Source organism: Gymnogyps californianus, chromosome 1 (assembly GCF_018139145.2).
Source record: "Gymnogyps californianus isolate 813 chromosome 1, ASM1813914v2, whole genome shotgun sequence".
Taxonomy (NCBI): Eukaryota; Metazoa; Chordata; class Aves; order Accipitriformes; family Cathartidae; genus Gymnogyps; species Gymnogyps californianus.
In genome coordinates this window covers 162,541,702-162,562,663 of record NC_059471.1, presented here as the reverse complement: position 1 = coordinate 162,562,663, position 20,962 = coordinate 162,541,702, and the positions used below count along the sequence as shown (strand labels likewise).

At 40.4% G+C, this 20,962-nt stretch overlaps 1 protein-coding gene across 1 annotated transcript in view; it reads left to right on the top strand.

Moving 5' to 3' along the window:
* The window catches only part of MRTFA (myocardin related transcription factor A), a 94,840-nt gene that overhangs the window by 45,281 nt on the left and 28,597 nt on the right, over positions 1 to 20,962 (top strand).

The following is a 20,962-nucleotide window of genomic DNA, read 5'->3' as shown; positions in this document are numbered from 1 at the left end:
CTGTAGGACAAATTTGATGCTGTAGGACAAAATTTTAGAAGATCTTGCTCAGCAAAGAAAAGACTTACCTAGCTACCATTGAGCCAATCAGGTGTTTTTTCTTTCCAAGCTGTTTTCTACATAGGAAGAAAGAAAGGTACGTCTGCATACATATCTGCAGCTCTGCAATAATACATTGAGAGGATCAAATCTTCATCAAGTTGGAGTTGTCAATTATAGCAGCAGAGGATTGGTTATATCATCAGATTGCCAAAACTGGCAATATATTTCATGTATTATTAGCGACTTGGTGCCTCTCTTCTTTCAGTTCTTAAAGTTTTCTTCATCAGAACTTGGGCAACATCTTAGGGCTATTTTGGCAATACCTGGGTATTGGTGAGTCAGCTGGATAGAGCAACTGGCTCACATTTCCCAGGCCTCGTACACTGTAGTGAGCTGCTAGCTCAGAGGCCTTGGCTGGCAAAATAATAGCAGTCTTTGACCTCTGAAGCTGAATCTTGTCATTTCCACCATCCAGATTGCTTGTCAGAAAAAGGAGGACTCAGTCTGGCACAGGATAGTTGTTCTTTCGTTATTGCAGTACTTATGGGACCTGCCTGCACAGAGTATCAGGCCTGATTCAATGTGCAGTTCTGTGTTGCTGCTGCAAGGAGAGATCTGGACAGCGTGTTTCTTTCTCTTGTCCTTCGTCCTGGCTTTGGCACTCTTGTGGTCTGCCAGGTCAGCTTCCTGAGGCAGCTCTCTGCAGTGTCATGACTGCTAATGCTCATGCAAAAGCTGGCTCATCTATTTATGCAGTAATTTGACCTTATTGGCCAAAGTTCATTGTGAAACTGAACCTTTACCTGACTTTTACAAATCTTAAATTTAAGATGAGAGCTTGTGTTGCGCAGACATTGGTAATTTAGGAACAACGCTATTACGGAGCTTTATATTATCACCAAAGGTATTTTTTTTACCCACAGAAACTTTAGAGCTTGGATTCTTTTCTGAGTGAAGGCTGAACATTTCATGTTGAAGGTGCTCAGAAATGTCACTGATGCCATCTAGCATCACTATTTAGTAAACATGTAAAATTCTGTGTATTAGTTTTTACTTTGTAACTTAAAAATATGTTAGATTGTTTTGTTCCTCTAGTGCAGCTTATGGCAGAGTTAAAGTCATGTTTTTAAAATGATTGAACATGACTTTTCTCAGATATGAGCTTCATTAGAGACTTTTTTCCCTTGTTACTCCAGCCTTGCTTTATAAAATGGCTTAAATGCCTCTCAAATGACTTGGAGATGAGAAATTTTTGTCTTGATGGGGGGTGTGTGCAGAATATGAAATGGAGACTGTTTCAATAGGGTTTAGAGTATTCACCTTATTTTTGTAATGTCCATGTGGCTATCTTTGCTTCAGGCTTGTAGGATGACACTGATTACTATTAATCTTTTTTTTTTCTGGAAAGATATCAGAATACTTTTTTTCAGGTATGTGTATTCCTTGGACAACTCTCCCCCCACCCCTTCTTTTTTTCTCTCCCCCCCCCCCGACTTCATTGCACCTTTTATGATGCATGCTTTGTGAAATTAAAAACCAACAAAGCCACCAGCTGTACTGGTGAGAGTACCTCCTGGCTGTTACTTGGATGGAGCATGCTTTTCCCCAGCCACTTCCAGTTCTAGTACCATGCTGGGTGGTATGTATAACCAAAGTTTGTCAACCATATGGCATCTGTTCATGATGTGCATTAAATAAGCTCCAGGTGAGCTGACTGCCTCTATGCAAGCACAGATTCTGAAGTTTTAGTGCTTGCAGTAGAGGATTATTGACTGGGGGCTGCAGATTATCTTCAGGTAGGTGTTTCTACTAGGTTGGGAGAAAGGATTTAAGGGAAGAAGAGGCGAGAATGTGTGCTTGTACAGAAGTAGCCTGCTGTCACCTATATGTGGTCTCAGAGCAAATCCATATAAGAACTCTGTTTCCTGGATTATCCATTTAGTTTTCTCCACAACTAAAATTCCATTTCTAATAGTTTAAACAGGAAGGCAAAAAAGGCAGCGTGGCTACACTCAGAGTGGTGGTGTTCTCCTAGCTGTGTGCATGGTGTGCTTACAGTCAGGAGGTGCAGGGGGAGAGAGGGTAGTGCTCAATCACATGATATTGCCCGTCTGGCAGGTGTCTGTAGTGTGAGTAGAGAAACCAACTGTTCACTATTTTGGGTGAATGAGGTTGGCTGTTACTGCAAGTGGCCCCACGAAGAAGTCCACGCATCTGTTGATAAGCACTGCTCTGCGTACTGGGATCCTGAATGCTTATAGCCGCTTGCTGAAACAGTGAAGTTTCTGTCTGAGCTTTGAGATAGTAAGAAGAAAAGTTTTGCCAAGAGCCTTGCTGATTTTAATCTTTAGATGTTGGCTGTCAGGATTTGTCTGTGCCTCGAGTACCTCTCTGTTCCTATGCAAGCACAGCCTTGGAATCTAGCAGTAAACTAATTTTTTTTTTTTTCCACTCTACCGCTTGGTGCAGTGACCGAAACCTGGTAGAGAGGAATTGCGGTTGGGTCTCTTGTGAGGATTAAGCATCCCTTCCGCTAGCCTGGGACGCCTCCTGTGTTACAGAATCTGCCTTCAGGTCCAGGGATTTCCTCTAATATGTTGGATAAAGCCAAGACACTCCAGCCTGCCTATGTCGGGATTGTGCCGCTTGCAGAGACTGTGTCAAAGCAAAGGAAGAGCTGTTCAAGCACATATCAGGATTCATACCACAGCTTACGAGAAGGTTAGCAGGCTCTGCTTTCTTTGTTGTAGGCACTGTATAATTGGTTTGTGGGTTGAGTTTTTTTTTTTTCTTTTTCTCCCCCCCGCCCCCGCATACTGAATCTGCCTGCTTTTTCTTTTCTGGGCAGCAGTCCAGCTTTTGGGTGTCCCACTGACTCCTGTGACCTGTTGTCCCTGAGGGCGCTCATAAGCATGTTACAGGACAAGGTTGGAGCTCTGTATGTAGTATCTTGCAGTGCCTGGACCTTGGGACAATTTCACTTGCATTTGGAAGTTTTAATTTCAGCGTTTAAATTTCTTCCTCTCCTCTATATCTATAGGGCTTTTGTGAGCAATGTTTTAAGACTGTTTTATTAAAGGTGTGAAGGCTTGTTCTGGAGTGGCATCTCTGCCTTGAAGGAGATAGAGTTTTAAGTTTCAGTGTGGTGTTGTTTGGAGAGTGTGAAAGGAGTGGGGTGTGTATATCTAAACGTGATTCTGTTTTATATAATAGTATTCTCCTGCAAATATATGTGATTTTTTTCTGGGGGGTTGACAATTCTGAAAGATTATGTAGACAGATCGAGGCCAGATTTCAGGGAGTGATATCTACGAGGAAAGAAGAAGATCTGGAGGAACTGAAAAAGATTGAGAAGATGAAAACAGACAGTGATCCATTCATAGTGTGCAGCATAATAAATAGCAACAAACAGGAACCGGGAAAAGATTACAGCGAAGAATGGCAGAACATAACAAAATGCCAATGATAAACATAACAAGATTTATGTTTTATCAGAAATACTGGATCCATCTAGCTATAGGTGAAATTTTAATAGGAACTTGCAGGAGTGAACAAAGATCTTGAGCACAGTGGCCTCAGAAATAAGGTGATGACTGACTTCAAGAGCAAGTAATGTGATCTGAGAGGAGCGGAAAATTACTTTCAGTGACATTTTGGACAGAAAAGTAAAGTAAAGGGTGGTAGGAGTTGACAAAAAGCCAGATAGAATAAGGCCATGTTTGTTGCAGAAAGATGGCCAGTGTGTGGAAGATGATTTTAGCAGTTGCATTTAGAGGATTTTTCTCCCGTATGCAGCTCTAGGCCTGCTGAGGCTGCCAAACAAAACTGTTAAGTTTCTACCCCCTATTGTCACTCTCCCTATCAAGCCTCTTTAACATATATCAAGAGTTAGCTTGTTATTAGATTTTAAAAATATTACTTTTTTTTTTTTTGCTTGTTTTCATTGGAATACTCTTTGTCAAACAAATACGGAAAAGGAAAAGAAAACTGAAGTCACAGTCCTCAAATTCAAGTTTGGGAGTTATAAATCCATTAGTATAGGCAGTATTCCCAGCTTACTTTGTCTGCTCTGGAGGCAAAGAACTGCAGCACATCAATCTTCGGAGGAAAAAAATGAACCAAAATAAAAAAGCCAGAACTTGCAGCTGTCTTGTACTTGCAAGGCATTGATTTTCACAGAAGGTGACCAGTCTTCATTTGGATGTGCCAGGATACATCTTTCATCCAGTCACTAAATACCACAAGCTCTGCAGTAGGATAACATGTAGAATGAGGAAAATGCAATTCTGTAGTACTTTAATCAATATAAAAATGTTTGCTGCTGTCTCAAATTGAAGTGAATTAAGGTCATTGAATTCTAGTATAATTCTGATTATTGAAAAAGCTGTGTTGACTCTGCAAAGTGTAGCAATATCATCAGCCTACCCCATGTCTAATTCATGATCCTCTAATATCATATGTGATGAGGAAAGCTACTTTCTACCAGCTACCAAACAGGAAGGATAGGGAAGAGAAATAGATGCTGCCAGCTTCTTTCATGTCAGAAGAGAAAAGAATAACCCTTCAGCTTTGCTGCTGCTCCATTCAAGTCTCCTGCAGTGTCGGGATGCCTGTTGTATTTATCCTGTAGCATGCACTGCATTTTGCAGAGCCAAATCTTACAGGCAGTGGAGAAGCAGATGCACTCACGTGTAAACCCTTATGGAAGCTCTGGAAGTCCAGAATTAGCATTGAGCTGAAACTATAACGACTGTTGTACCTTAGTTTTGGTCCCCCTAAAAATGGAACTGCTTAGTTTTGTTATTGTCCAGGACAGAAAATTAATGCATTTCTCTTCCTCACTCTCTACCACACACAGGTGAATGGGTGCCAGTCTGCTTTCTCCTCTTAATAAAGCTGGGCAAATATGGGGTGTCTGTATTATGCTGACAATGCTCATACCTATTCTCTTAATGAATCTCATGAGAAGCGGCTATCTGGAATATACTTCATCTTGTTTCCTTGCCTCTGGAAAACAGATGGTCTCCTAAATCTGATTTATTTATTTTTTTGAATTGGGACTTGACATTGAAGTTTAGGAACTGCTGATCCTCTCCACACAGAAATGGATTTGACATGGGGAAGTCAAAGAACATATGCTTGTCTTTTTCCAAGTATTTGTTGGGGTAGTTATTTGTAAAATTCCTAGAATTCAGGAATCCATAAACATGTTTTCTATTCAAGAATGCCTTGGAATGATTTAGTTTTCAAATACCAGAGCCCAGTTTGCAGTTCCTAGACCAGTTAACACAATGGTATGGTAGCCCCTCGTGAAAGATATGAAGAAGGAATCGCAAGCTTTAGAAAATTTCAGAAAGCTACTCAAAGCCCGATTAGCATTCATGTGAGTCTAGCTTAGAATTAAGTACTTCCAAAAGTAAATTCCAACCTTTCCACCTCTGTGCAACGCCTTTCATTCATTGCTCTTAAACTAAACACTTTTTTTGGTAAGTCCTCCCTTCAAAAATGTGCAGTGTGACTTGGGGGCTGACAGAGAAACTCACCTGTCTTTTTCCAAGATTTGTGTCTCAGGGCCCAGACACATGAACAAGTTCCCGCATGCCATCTGATCTGCGGTAACTGTGTGCACATTCTTGGTCCACAGCAAATGTGAGGTAATTTGAGTTAGCTTAGCCTTTGATTAAACTATTAATATCTGCTCAGTACTTTGAACAGATCCGGAGTCATGCAAGCGCTTGTTAACATATGGCTTTCTTCACGAGTCATCCAGACCTTATTGTGCTAACACCTCCGGGCACCTGAAGGTAAAGCTGCTCTGTGGCCGTACCTCATCCAGTAGAGGGCAGAAGAAGCTGCACGTGTAGACTGGGAAGCTCTCAACACCAAGGAGATCCCCAGCAAGAGGGCAGCCCCTGCGTCCGAGGCATCTCACAGGAATGTGGGATGACATTTTTCTGTAAAGGTTGATCTGTGTCTTCCTAGTTCAGAGTGGACCTGAAGATGCTGTGGGAGATGTCAAAGTGATGCCTCATGCAAATGCATGGGTAAGGAAAGTCAGAAACCAGTCACAAAATGTAACAGGCGCATCTCTGAATTATGGCCAGATATGTCCCACAATTCAGAATTATTTATGTAAACAGTGCTCTGACACAGAAAAACATAGAAAATGTGTTGAACATATGGGAGCTAATCTGCTGGCATTTCTTGTGGCAAATGCAGAGGCACACCAGACGTATGTAGTTAGACTCCCTGTAGCCTTGTGCTGCAACCACTATTCACAAATGTGTAGCATAGCGCAGTGACCGTGGTTGTGCTTAAAACGTAAGAGGTGCAGTGAAGGTAAGATAATGATATATTAATGTGAGGTGGCTCAAAGTTGGCAGTAAGATGGCAATTTGCTGAATTCCCAGTGTGCCTCGTTTGACTGCAAAGACTAGAGGTGTTTCAGGGTATTTGTTAACTTTATGACACGAATGGGAAGCTTAGGGAAAGGGTTAACACTGAATGACCAGGGTTTTTATAAGTCGGTTGTTATCAGTGGAAGGAGAGTCGCAGCATTATCCCTGGAGTTGAATTCACATATTTTTTCGGTCCTGCTGCCCTAATGTGTTTTTAGTTTTTTTGGATATGACATGTTTTCCTCTCTTGGAGTTTACTGAACTATTCCTGTCAGTGTAATGATCCCCAGCTGTTGCTTTAGCCCTAGCTATTTTCATGCTGGGAATGGGAGGAGGAGGAGGAGGAGAGGGACAGAGGCTAGCTTGTTTACCACACTGTGATCTACTTCATTTGTCAAAAAACGGCTACTATAATACTTTCTTTAGCACAAAGTAATACTAAAAGGAAAGAGTTGTAGACTCGGACCTGCAAGAGCAAGGAGATGTAAGGACTTGACACATGCAGAAAACAAAAAGAATAGAAACTGGGTGTGGTGCGATGAGTACAGCTGTCAATAGCATTTATGTAGACAATGCTTTGAACTACTAATCATACCCAGTAAAATTTGCAGGAAGTACTTTCCTGCCCTATCAACTGAATTTTCTTCACAGTTGAACTGAGCTTCATGTTCAACGGCAGTGGTGCTGGGGTATTGATAACCCCAGCAACTGGGAAACATGTTAATAAAGCTTGAAAAGACTTGTGTGGCTTTGGAATTATTCATTATTTAATAACTATCTATTGTTTTTTTTTTTTAAGAAAATATCTGTATTTATACTTTTAAACAGCAAATGACTGATGCTTAGACTTACCAAGAGCTGTTGAAAAGCAGATGCTTCTTTGAAAACAGAACTATGATGCTTAAGCCCAGATTGCCTGTTTTGCATCCAGAAACAACTTCTGCAGTTAACATGCTTGTTCAGAGTCCTTGCCAGACAGATGTCACTGTGACTCTCCTGCCCAAAGAAGATAAGGGTCAGTGACAGTTGTGGTTTCTGCTTGTGTTTTTGGATCCACATGAGGCTGCCTGTGTAAATCTTATCTTGGTACTTTTATCATCTGTAAGATCTGTCACTAGTCACCTCAGATTTTTCAGCATTCTGTCACACCTGCAAGTCATTGATCAACAACTTAACGAATATCTATACCAAAAATAAGTGCGTGCTTAGATCTTTCCTTTCGTGCCCCAACTCCTATCTATCCAGTCTTTTCTGAGCATTGAATTACTGATCTTGTCACCTGCTGCATCAATAAATTTTGATCCAAAATGTTAAAGCAGCACATTTCTTGGCAAGAACCTCTGCAGCCTATGGTAGAAAATGGGATATGGCCCCTGATGTAGCTTAGGTTTATCAGATGAAAACATGCAGTGAGCCTATGGGGCAAATTGTGTTCCTTTTTCTTGCAGGAGGCCTGTAAGTGGATGTATCATCTGCTGAATGGCATAACATGGAGCAGAACTCATGGTTTTCTTTCTCTTACTTGGGCTAGTGGAAGTAGATACAATGTTTTTACCTGGCAGTATGTAAAATTTACTAACCTGATACCTCTCCAAACTAAGAGCACACCTGCAGTAGCTGAAGTACCTTGCAATATGGTGATTACTAATAAGAACTACAAAATGTTTTTTGCTCATCAGTGTATTCAGGATTTTTCCTGGCGTTCAATGAGATGGGTAGAAGAACTGTGCAGGTGACCTGCTGTCAAAGTTTATTGTGTATATAATATAGTAAGCATCTTTCCAAGAAAACAAAGACTTGAACTTTCCAGTCGGCAGTTCTGCCATCTCAAGTTAGACTTAGCCTGATGAAGCTAACGAGAAATGTGAAAGAAGGTCAATAATAAGGAAGGGGATATATTGCTTTGGGACATGGATTCTTTCCAAAATTGACAGTGAAAACTGGTGAAATCCAGGCTTTCTGGACAATCTCATTTTAATACAGCCTTTCAGAAGTAAGCAGCTGTAAGGAAAATCTTTTGTAAAAAAAAAAAAAAAAAAAAAAAGCTATTTGAAAGTTTTCAATAGAAGTGCTGTCGTGGTTTAACCCAGCCGGCAACTAAGCACCACGCAGTCACTCGCTCACTCCCCCCCACCCCTGGGATGGGGGAGAGAATCAGGAAAAAAACCTCGTGAGTTGAGATAAAGACAGTTTAATAGGACAGAAAGGAAGGAAAAATAATGATAAAGATTATAATAATAATATGACAATAGTAATACTAAAAGAATTAAACTATACAAAGCAAGTGGTGCACAATGCAATTGCTCACCACTCATTGACCGATGCCCAACTGGTTCCTGAGCCACGATCCCCCCTCCCAGCCAACTCCCCCAGTTTATATACTGGGCATGATGTCATATGGTATGGAATAGCTCTTTGGCCAGTTTGGGTCAGCTGTCCTGGCGGTGTCCCCTCCCAGCTTCTTGTGCCCCTCCAGCCTTCTTGCTGGCTGGGCATGAGAAGCTGAAAAATCCTTGACTTAGTATAAACACTACTTAGCAACAACTAAAAACATCAGTGTGTTATCAACATTCTTTTCCTACTAAATCCCAAACACAGCACTATACCAGCTACTAGGAAGAAAATTAACTCTGTCCTAGCTGAAACCAGGACAAGTGCCCATAATGGATTTTTCTCCATGGTAGGGACAGGGATCATCTGTTGCAGCCATGCTTATAAAGACTTCGTTCTGTGGTCTACATCCCCAAAGGCAGCTCATGGGCCTCTCACCATTCTGAGGGTATTTCCCATAATGTCTCTGCTGCACCCTACCAGCTGACACGTTTAACATCTTTTTGGCAACCTTCCTCACTTGTCAGGGCACAAACATTGTGCTGCCCAGCTGGATTGCTGGGAAGGGATCTGAGTGATGCTCTCTGGGTGATGGAAGAGATCCACTTTCGACTTTCTCTGTGTGAAGCTTCCCCAGCTTCATGCTGCTACATGTTTCTCTAGTATTAAATGCATGGACACTATAGCTGTGTTTTTTGTAGGAATTGAATGTGGCAGTAGCTATGTTCTTTGGTTACTCATCTCTGCAAATTTCACAGCATTGCTGGAAGCCAGGATGTACAAGCTCCCTTTGTGTAATTCGGTCAGTATTACAAGCAGCATGTAACCTGTCCCTGCAACCAGTTGTGGGTTTTCTTTCTTATTTTGGTGAATGCTTTTTCTGATGCTCTTTTTCTTCACTTTCCTAAGCTTTCATGCCTCTTTCTGTATTATACTTATGTGTGAAAGTCCTTCTAAGCCTGCTTGCAGCTCACACCCTTTTCCATCCTCCGATGACAAATTCTCCCTTTTCAGCAGTGGAGGACAACATTTTAGAAGTAGATGCTAAACTAGTAGTACCTTTGTGCCTCACTGAGAGACTGTTTTACTACTGCTAATAATAGGTGTCACATTGACTGCAGGCAGTTTAGAATGAGGATTGTATCTTCAGGACTGAGGTGTGACCGTGAATTTAACTACAGTGGTTGCAAACACTGTCATCAAGTAGCTATCTCCCCTGCCTCTTTCCTGGAGGGAGCAACAGAAAGGAAACATGTCTGCCCTTCACTTGCTTTTGTTCAGTGTATTAGCGAAAGCCCACCTCTATTAGCAGTTGGAGAGAATCTTCCACTGTGTGTAATGAGTGTGGGAGTACCTGCTGCTGCTGGCAGTCTCCTCTATGCCCTTCAGTAGAGGACTGAGCCAGCAGTAACACTTTAAACATCTGCAGAATTTGTCCACCAGTCTGAAGTCAGTGGTCATGCAGGCCATTCTGGACTGCTGGGTTTTTTTAGTTTGCTGATCAACCTGTTACACAGAATTATATTATTTAGATATTTATAGCCATGATGGCACTTAAGAACCACATTAAGCCTCATAGCCGGATTTGTTTTCAATACTGTGGATCCTCCCTCATGGAAAAACCCAAGAAAGTCGGTCCTGGAGATCTGTAGTCCAGAGTTTTGAAAGAAAGTAAATATCCAAAGAGAAAGGAAGTAAAAACTAGTAGATAGATGTTGTATGATCACAGTTTAAAGAGTTTGAGGGCATTTGATGTGCTTTTTATGTGTAATGCAAATTCTGGGGATCAGCTTCCGTATTGGGCTGCTGTGAAGGAACTGATTTCTTATGTAGAGGGCTATGATGGTCATAGCTGAATCTTGTAACTTTCCTACAAGTAGAAACAGAATTGTAATAGAATTGGTACTTAAACTGTAAAGAAGGTGTCAGACTGTTGCAGTACAAAGGCCGGGATCTTTATTTGAACTTAGATGCCATGATTGTGGCATGTGTTCTTTGCAGTCTTTGAGAAAACAGCAAAGATGTTTCTCACTACCATGAATTAAAGAAATATGGTAATTCCTTGTAGCATCCACCTGAAATTCTTGCTAAGAGAGGATGCTGGGGCTTGGACAAAAGCTGGTGGCAGGAATGCTAACCAGACAGGGAATGCTCTGAGTCTTTATTTTGCATGTAATACGCATGTTGGGCAAAACCACTTTTGTTCCATGTCCTGTGAAATAACTGTCAGCACAATCAACCAACGCTGGGAGATGCTCAAGCTAGCTAATTTAATATTATAAGGGCCAGCTTTCCGAGTTCCCTATATAACCGGTTAATTACTTCTTCTAAAGAACTGCTGGTTTTGTATTTAAATTTGCAAACTTCTAAGTCCTTTTTTCTACCACTTGTGGAAAAACACATTTGCTCTCATTTGCATTTAGTTTCAGTAAACCAAACATCTTTAGGTGGTTAAGAATCTGAAATGGTCTTGAAAATACAGAATTATTCCACGTTTAAGTGGAAAACCCAAAAACACAGCTCATAGGTCGAGGTGTCCCAGCTGTTGCCACAGAAGTTCTGTAGTATCTTGACCATTAGATGATTTCTGTCAAGGGAGCTTTTAACTTCTATCTGTAGAGGGTGCCCTGTGGCAGAAGGAAGGGCTGAATCATTGGGCCGACACCACAGTCTGAGAAATGTTTGAGGAAGTTTTTGGCCTTGATCTGAGAGGCTGTTAGTACACTGGAGCGCTGTGCTGTAGCAGAAATTGCAGTGTGGGAGGTGAGCTATGAAGGAAAAATATTAGACCATGTCTCTTATTGCTGAAAGAGGCATGGAAGGATTTCTTCATCAATTTTAGTATTATAAACATGTCTAATCAATCATGTGTTTTATGGATGTGTCTTGGCACTCTCTCAAGACTTGATTTTTTTTCTGCTTATTATAAACACACAAAACCATATTATCCCTTGAACCCGGAGTTGTAAATAAAATGAAAAATTGTTCAGATTCTGATGTATTTCCAAACAACATGTTTTTTTTTTCTTCTGTATAATGCTTCAGAAAAAATATGAACAACTCTCATGTCTCATCTTTAAGGAAAATAAAGAGGTTGTAGCTCTTTCTTCTTATAAGCAGAGATACCTCTATCTTTACAAGAAAAAAATGAAAAGGGTTCAAACTTGTTTTTTCCTTGTGTAGCTTGCTTTTTGTCCTGTCACATTAGTAGACAGCTGTAGATCTGATTGTCAGGATATATCTACCCATTCCTTCTTTTTCCTTCATTTGTCTCCATCTGCCATGTCATATTAAATTATCTTGGAGAATTTCTTTCTAGGGTCTTCTTTGCAAGGTGGTTAAGGGCAATGTTGGTTCCTCCTTGTTCATTGTTTCATGGAAACACATAAATCAGTATAGACTATGACTCAAGTTTACATGGGGAGTTGGGAAATTCTCAGTTTTTCCCCCCTCAAGGCTTCTCTTCCAGCTATAGATAGTAACAATGGATATATAGATGGCATCAACAAGCATTGATTACAGATAATATTTACTGTCTTATGATACTGGTGTGTCAATTTTAGGTAGACCTTTCCACCTAGGTATTTTGTTACAGGTCATCTTGTTGAATCATGCATGGTAGCCAGATTCCATAGATGTGGATACGTGCCTAGTTATTCACATGCTTAGTTTTCACCTAACCAGTATTACTGGGATGAAATGATTTTATAAGAACCAGTACCCTGCACAGAAAGCAAACCAACTTTTCCTCTTGACAAGCTTGTTGCACATTTTTGCGTGTTGCATATCTTACTAAATATACCAGGTTACATGTATTTCAGGTTAATTTCTTAAAGTCCTATTTTAACAGTTTCGGTGAGTGCTGCAATGAAGTATTAGGTGTACCAAGATTTTATGATGAGTGGGCTTCTATGCATTCAATAGAAAAACTTATGTACTAATAGTAATACATTTAACTGATTGTAAAATTTTAGCATTAAGACAAAGCTGGCATTGCATTAAAAAGTAGCAGTGATTAAAATGGCATTAAACCCCCCTAAATTTTACATGTTTAATGGAAATGGCAGGAGTTAAATCATGAAGGAAGAATGTAAAGGCAAATGCTGTAAAATGCACAGCAACTGCTAGTCTTTATTTGAAATAAACATAAAAAGAACCCTGCAAAATTCAGCATAACTTTCATAGTAATAATCATGTTTGCATGTATTTAGAGTCGTATACATGAGTAGCACCCATGAAATAAACATGTTCAATTGTGTGCGATATTGAGGACTGAGATTGTAAACTTCTGAGACTATGAGCTGGTTCTTCCTTTTGTATCTGCACATTTTACTACCTCAGAACGCCAATGCTGACTTGAGCTTTTGAGAACCACTGACAGGAGTAACTATTCTGTCCTGTCTGGAGGTTAGATCATATTATGTCGTGATACTTGGACCATGCTACTGCTTTTGTTTGTTTCGTAATGCTATGTCCTAACAAAACTAAAATTGCTGTAAATGGTGGCTTTATCTTCTAAATACAGTTTTTAATTAACATTACTTTGATTTCCACATTGTATCAAATTTGATATGAAACCTCAAAAATGACCTGCTGAGGTAGCTTGTTGTTCTGTGCTCACCGTGTGAGCTAGCTACCTTGTGGTAATATGTGAGGATGGAAATAGATCCTTTTGCTTTTGATTGTGTATTTGCTTCTGATTCCATATTCTTTGGGGACTAGTTTCTTCTGTAGGTTGGGATCTTTGATTCTGCTAAATTAACCATATCAAAGAATCCATATTTGTCTGTCTCCACTAAGAGAGCTATTTAATGCCTCATAACATTGACTCATTAAAAGATAATACATGCAAGTATTTAATCATCCTTTGAAAACATTTTAAAAAATTATTCCTATTTCATATTTCTCTGCCAACAGCATCCTCCCAACAAAAAGGGACTATTGCCCTGTACCTGTTTTTTTGTTTCTAGTAGCCAAAACTAGTCTTCTGGAACACAGTCATATAGACAATGCATCTAATACATTAGCAGGCGTGTGTAAACTGCATGTCATGTCAATGGTTTTATATGACCCAAGAACATTTTGAGCTGTAGAAGCTTCGAAGAGTGATTTTGTCAAGAAACAAGCCCTTCTTGTCCTGAGGGTGAGAATCAGTTAATTTTCTCTCTTCCTCCTCTTTTTGTGTTCTTAAATGACCAGTCACTCCTTTTTTTGTACTTTTCAGCTGCTTTTGAAAGCTTCTGGGTATTTGAGAGCCTGAAGGCTTTTGGAAGTGCTAGTTGGAAAAAAGCAACCCTAGTGTTATGTGACCCACATTACATCCTTGGATTATTACTAGCACATCTACTGTGAAGTATTTTGAAAGTTGTTGCTTTGGAGGTGAAGGATCTGTTATGTTTTTTAAGAATCTCTTGATAGAGGTTTTAGGTCTAAATCAGGCAGAATTGTACTCCTGTTCTCAAAAGCTTACCAAGAGGATAAGAAAGAAAAGGTGATAGTGAAGAAAGTTTCAAGTCCTCTATACTAGATCTGCCTTTGATGCAGCTGTATGACTTGCTTGGTTAAACCTCCTGTTTGGCTTTGTGCCCACAATCGTCTCTGTTGGACAAGCACAGCTGGGTAAGGAGTTTATCAGTGTTCCCCAAACTGATATGAGGCACCTGCGCATCTAAGTGTATCATGGCAGAACATGCTGATTTCTGCAGCGCTGCTAAGATACCCACTTTCATCATTCATGTGACCTGCAACAGGGAACCGCTCCTGATCCTGGTTTTGTTTCCTGTTCAGGATCTGCTTCACAGACCTCTTCTTTGGGTGTAGGGAGAGTGATCCCAATCCTACTTCTCACAAAGAGAAGACCACAGCATGAATATCAATAAGTGGCTTTTGCCTCTAGTGTGAAAGGTTCTTGTAACAGTTTAAGAGACCAAAACAAATTCTCTTTCTATTCTTTACCCTCCCAAACTCCATTTTCTCTGTAGTATGGTTTCTGAGGAAGAGATGAGGAAACTGCCTGCATTTTAATTGCAGCCGTTGTTGCTGCAGTAGAGAAAAGAGGTAGTGGAATGTGAGATAGTCTCAAATAGTAAAGAAATAAACTTCTGCTTAACTGTCCCTTTGCCCAGGCTTGCTCCAAGCTATTCTTTAAAATGCATTGAGATGAATAGAACTGTATGGCTGCTATTACCAACAACAGCGGATGCTTGCAAATTGTGAGGATCAATGGTGTATCTGCTGCTTCTCCTTCACCCCACAGAGGGACATGAATTTTTGGCATCCCCTTCCCAGGGTAGCAAACTGTCATATAATCCCTGCAGTTTGGGTGTCATTTACAGTCTGCTTCACTTAAATGCTTCTCTGTTAACTGCACAGTCTGCTTAAATGCAAAGCTGGTGTATATTCCCCATCAGCAGTTAGTGGATTAAAATGCTGTTAGGCTCAGAAAATTGCCTTTAAAAAAGGCACGAAAAGTTGGCTTTTCTTTGTTGGTAACCCCCATTCTAGCACATTCTGTGTGATGTGCGGGGTGTTGTCGACAGTGCTGGAAAAACGCAGCTGGGGGGGGGGGGGGAAGTCGTCCACCTCAGCAATTTTAGTTATTTTCAGAATTCATTTTGACCATTGTATACTCACTCATTGATCACAAACTATCATAGCTGATTTTTTCTTATAGCTTCTTGTGGACACTACAAAAAATTTGGTAATACTAACCACCCTTTGCTGCTTCTGTACAGAAAGGTGTTGCAACTGGAACTTCGCAGATGCTGCTCTTGCTGCTGTATGAACCGGAATCTAATCTGGCTTCCCGTCGAAGCATGAAAGGGCTAATGCGAGTCAATGTTTGTTTTGTAAGCAGGCACAGCTGAAAAATGCTCAGAGACCATTTTCGGTGTGAGGGAAAGGTCTTCTCACCACATCTCCAAGAGACTGAATTCAGTCATAAATGTAGGATATAACCTCCACTGAAAACAATGGCTGATGTGCTGCATATTCCAAAGCTGAATTTGGCATTGGCTGATGGTCAAATGGGACTATTTAATCAGAAACGAGGAAAAAAATTCCCTTCTCAATGTAATTAGAAAGGCTGCTGCTGGCCAAGTGCTATAGTGGAAAGGTGGCTTCACCCTTCAAAGCAGTAGTTACATGGCACTGTGATATTTAAGTTAGAGGCCTCAGTTCTGCACAAACAGCTGGGATGATTTTGTTCAGCAAATATCCCGTGTTGTCCAAGTCGTCTTTTATGGTTGCATATTATAATTAAGTTGGTTGCATATAGGCTGTTGGTTTAATCTAACGGTGTTATACACATTGTACTGAAAAATTGAAAAATATGTATGAGCTGCAAATGGTGGCCTAGTGCCACATTTCCTTAGGCTGTGGTCTCTGACTCTCACAAAGTAAACCCAGTCAGACCTACTCAGTGCTTGGCCAGTGAAAATTCTCCTAAAAAATCTTCATTGCTACTGAAAGGTAGAGGTCTTGATGAACTAACTGGCAGATTTCCATCCCAGCCCATGCTGTATTAATATTTTTCTGTGAGTTAAGTGGATGCTGTAGCACAGGGCTTTCAAATGGGCTGTGCAGAGGTGCTGAACAGCGTACAAATAAATGACGTGAACCCTTATGAGCATTAAAGTGCATAGTTTGCTTTTTACTGCTTTTACTTATGCTTGCACTTTCCTCAGCTTAGATAATGAAGTTAGGCTAATTTCACTTATTCTTTGGTAGTTTCTCTTTCTAATCACATGGCTTATTGATTGGGTTGCAAGGATGAATTTTTCTATCAGGCAGACTGCTTTCACTGAATTTACAAAATCGATAAATCACATCTGTGAGCATACAGCCTATCTAGTTCATATGCAATTTGTGTCTTGCACTCTCCCTTTTTGCATGGGTATCCCAGGCCAAATTTCAGGGAGTTCTGCCTCCCTCAGCCCCTCTATAGGGTTTTGTTTGGCTATAGCAGCCTTCCTCCCTTCCTGTTCTGCGCTGCTGCTCGTACTGTCTCTGTTGTAATCCACCATATGGCTGTGCTTAATCATTACCTTGGTTGGGCAACCTTGAGTATCACTTGGGATTCCTTAGAAGAAAAGATTTTGTAGAAATGTGAACACAGACTCCCTTTGGCAGTTAAGTCTGTATTCAATATAACATGCACAAGGCCTCACCACAAGCTGCAGTTCAGAGCTGTGTGCTTCTCTTCGCTAGTTTTCAAACAGGAAATGCAGATTATTTATTTAATTTGTTGTTGTAAACCTGTCCTGGTATGTGACATAGTCTCTAAGATTTTTTTTTTTTTCTCTTGAGATGCTGAGATGCAGAGGCTGCAGTCTAGTTTCTGTAGTAGTTCTAGTCACACTATTAATCGCGAAGTGTGGTTTAGAAATAGAAGGGCTTTCAGATATGTATGTGTAAGGGCAGGCATGCTGTTGCAGATTTAGATGACGAGCTGCAAAAAACAACTTAGCTCATCATAAATATTTGTTCTTGCTACTGCTTATTACTAATGCACCCCTGTACTACGACTAGAGTTCTAAGTGTACTGAAAGCGTCTGTACGGGTGCAGCCTCTGTATATTAAGCATATACTGCCCTGAGCTGCCACCAGCCATGAGTAGGCAAAAGTAAGCTCTGGTCTTGGAATATGCCTGTGGGGTCCCTATTAAGGCAGTTTTATGGTAAGACAAACAACAAATAATCATGACTTGCTGTATTTCACTAACAGTCTAACTCTGTTGATAGTAGCTGTATCACAATGTTATTTCTCTCTTAGTACACCCTCCCTCCCCTCCCCCCCAATTTTTCTCTACCCCTCCTCTTAAACTGCTGGTAGCAGTCCTCTATACCAGCTCCCAGATTTCTCTGGAATGTTTTACTAATTCTTGGAACAGTTCATTAGAGATACAACCCCCTCGTTCAATCTTTAACTGTATTTCAGAATTTTTCATACTTGTAAGATAAATTATGCCCAATTTCGAGTGGGAAAATCAGACAAGCATACAAAGCCCACAAAATGTTGCATAGACTGTGACACAGGTTGAATGAAGGAGATGAGTAGAAGGGTACCAGTATGGAACTTATTTTCTAGCCAGCAGATATATACTCTCCTTTATATGACCTGATTTCTTCTTAATTTGAAAATTAATTTGAAGGTTAAGTACAGGGATAAAGGAAACAGAAGATTGTTGGTTTGTGATTGGAAGACTTACACTCCAGTCTGTCTTTGAGTAACTTTGAATTTCTCTGGTCATTCTAGACCTTTGGCTGAGCTCCATGTACAACAGCCTTGGATTGGCTCTTGGGACATCTGTTAATCTATATATAGGATTCACACACTTGCACACGTAAACAGGTGATCTCCTAAATATATGAAATGGCGTTGGGAACTCCAAGTACTTATTTAAGCCAAAATGAATTCAGGAGTGAACTGAAGTAATCCTTTTTGCCCTTCTCCCTCCCACAAAAATAAGCTGTATTGGGGGAAAAAAGCACATTATGTGCTGATTATAACTTGTGCTTAATATGTATGTATATACACTCATAAATTCCAGGAATTACTTAGTGCTTATTAAAAGTATCCTGAAAATTACCTTTTTCCTACTGTCCAGTTTAGTCCTCTTGACAGTTGCTAGTTTCTTGCTGTGAAGGGACATAGTGTTTAAAAATAAAAGGTGCATACAATGGGTAGAGAAAAAGGGTAGTAGATGGTAACTGATATAGAAACGATATATTTAGGAAATTCATAAGGGAAGCTGAAGTCAGGAAGGGAATTTTAAATCATTTGATGAAGTCTCTAGCTGTCTGGCTGAGACTGATTTCTAATAAATCTGGGAACAGCAGGGAGACTTCAGAAGAGTGAAAGACCACTAACATTTTGCATCACTACTGAAAAAGGGTGAGTGAGTAAAGAGTGGCTAATCTGGTATCAGTTCCAGGAAAAAACTATGGAAAATTTGATAAAGAATTGAGACAGTATAAGAATAGCAGTATAATCATGCTATTCAGTTTTTCAATTTGTGAAAACAGGTCTGCTCAAATGTGAGTTTGTTGTTTGGATACGTGAAATTTGGTTGCTAGGGGTTTTGTCTGGGTGTAATAGACTTTTATAACGTCTTTAACTTAATAGTGTGGTATATTTTGGTTTTAAAAAAATATCTTTGAATTTAATGAAATACTGCTTAAGCAGATTAAGAACTGACTGTAATCAAAGAAAGCAGAAAAGCGTTTCTAGTTGGGATCAGCCCAGTGCAATCTGGAAACAAATGCAAGATGGTAACAGTGTGGACGGAACAAAGATTAGTGGAGGCATAAATAATAACATAAAAAAAATGGTTTAGATCATTTGGGCAAACTGAGACAGTTGGGCAAAATGTGCATAAATACAGGTGAGGGCAGAGTTATGCACCAAGGAGCAAAAAATGCCAGCCACACCTGTGTGGGGGAGTTTTTCGCTGAAAATCCCTGACTGCGGGAGGTGTAAGGTAAATAGTAGGTGTAGCTGGAAATGGGAGGGAAAATAGATGGTCCTAGCAAGTAAATAGTAAAGTGGCAGAAAGGGCTGACATACATTGCTAGATGTGTAAATGGGAAGACATGAGCAATAATGAGATTATCTGCACTTAAAGCTGGGGAGATGGACCTGATGCTAGAGGTCTGTGCCTTGTCTGTATACATTTAGTGAGATGTGCTAATATAGAGTATGGAAATGAGTCCCTGAAATGGCTCACTGGTGGAAATAATGTCATTCAGTGAGAGATTTAATGTGCCGTTACCTAAAAGGGCTGAAATCACTTAGTGGCATACTGCTGCTGGAAGGATGAAGTCTCACTCCCACCTTATGTTCATGTTAGCAAATACCTGGCTATACAGTCGTCCTCATCAACTCACTAATGACACAGAAAACTATTCCCTGTTTTGATTGGGCTGTGGTCTCTGTCATGTCAGTGAGTCCAGCCACCAGTCAGGGGAACATGTGAGATGATGTGGGGAGTGAAAGATTTGACTCTGTCGCAGCAAGTTGTTAGGTCAAGTGCTCATGTAGATGTGTCATCACCTGATTCGGGTTTTGATCACCTCAAAACGAACCCAGCAAATGAAGAGCTCTGTGAACAGGCCAGCTGTGAGACTGTATTAGCCCTCATGCTAGCACAGAAGTACGAGTGTGATTGCATGCTGGGTGGGAGGAAGAGTCTGGGACTACCACTTCTGTTTGCAGTTTCATGGTCAAATGAAGGGCCTGTTCCTTCCCCTCTGCATTCCCTCCTCCTTGCTCTGGCTCTTGGCTGATCCCATACAGAATTAGCATGGTGCTCTGTACACCCTCCCTCCCTCTCTCCCTTCCCCATACTAAAGGAAGTAGTTTCCTGCCCAGGATGCATATATTAAGACATCCTAGTTTGGCTTAAGGAACAGAAGAGAGGTAACTTGGTTGCACACTGTCCGCACAGAAGTACCTCCACAGGTAGGAAAAATATTCTCACTGTCATAAGCCTTTCAAAGAAAGGTACATCAAGAGCCGATTGGAAGTTGAAGCTAGACAAATCCAAGTGAAAATTCAAGTGTGCATTTAAGTGAGGGTGATTAGCTGCTGTGCAAACAACCAAGAGATGGATCTCTTGTTAACTTCATATGAAGACGAGAACCCTTATTGGAAGGTGTATCTTAGTCAAATGCAAACTGCAAATAGGAGGTTGAAAGAAACAGGTAAAATGTAATGATGTGTGTAAGTAGACGAAGTGGCATCTTCTCCTTAAATTTTTTGATCCCTACTTTAGGGAGTGTACAGTATAAATTTGGATATAATGTATGAAATGAATGTATTGGACAAATGAAGTACTTGAGAAAGGAAGCATAAGGGTTATAATGAGATTGCATAGTTAGACTGTAGAGCAGTTTTGCTCTCTGGTGGTTCCACTACATTTGTGTGGACTTCTCTTACATGGACTATACAACAGACATAAGCTTGACAGAGAAATTGAAATGAAAACAGGGAAGATGCCATGCCATTCATTGTATAATATTTTATGTTGAGTATACTTAGGAGCTTGGACTTGATTGCAGATGGGATTCAGTATCTATTGATGCTCACTCAGGTTGTCCTAAATTGATATATGTGTGCGTGCACACATGCATGTGATTTTTTTCTTCAGTTTTGAAAAGTCCCTTTCATATGGAAGCTGTCTTTGACTGTAA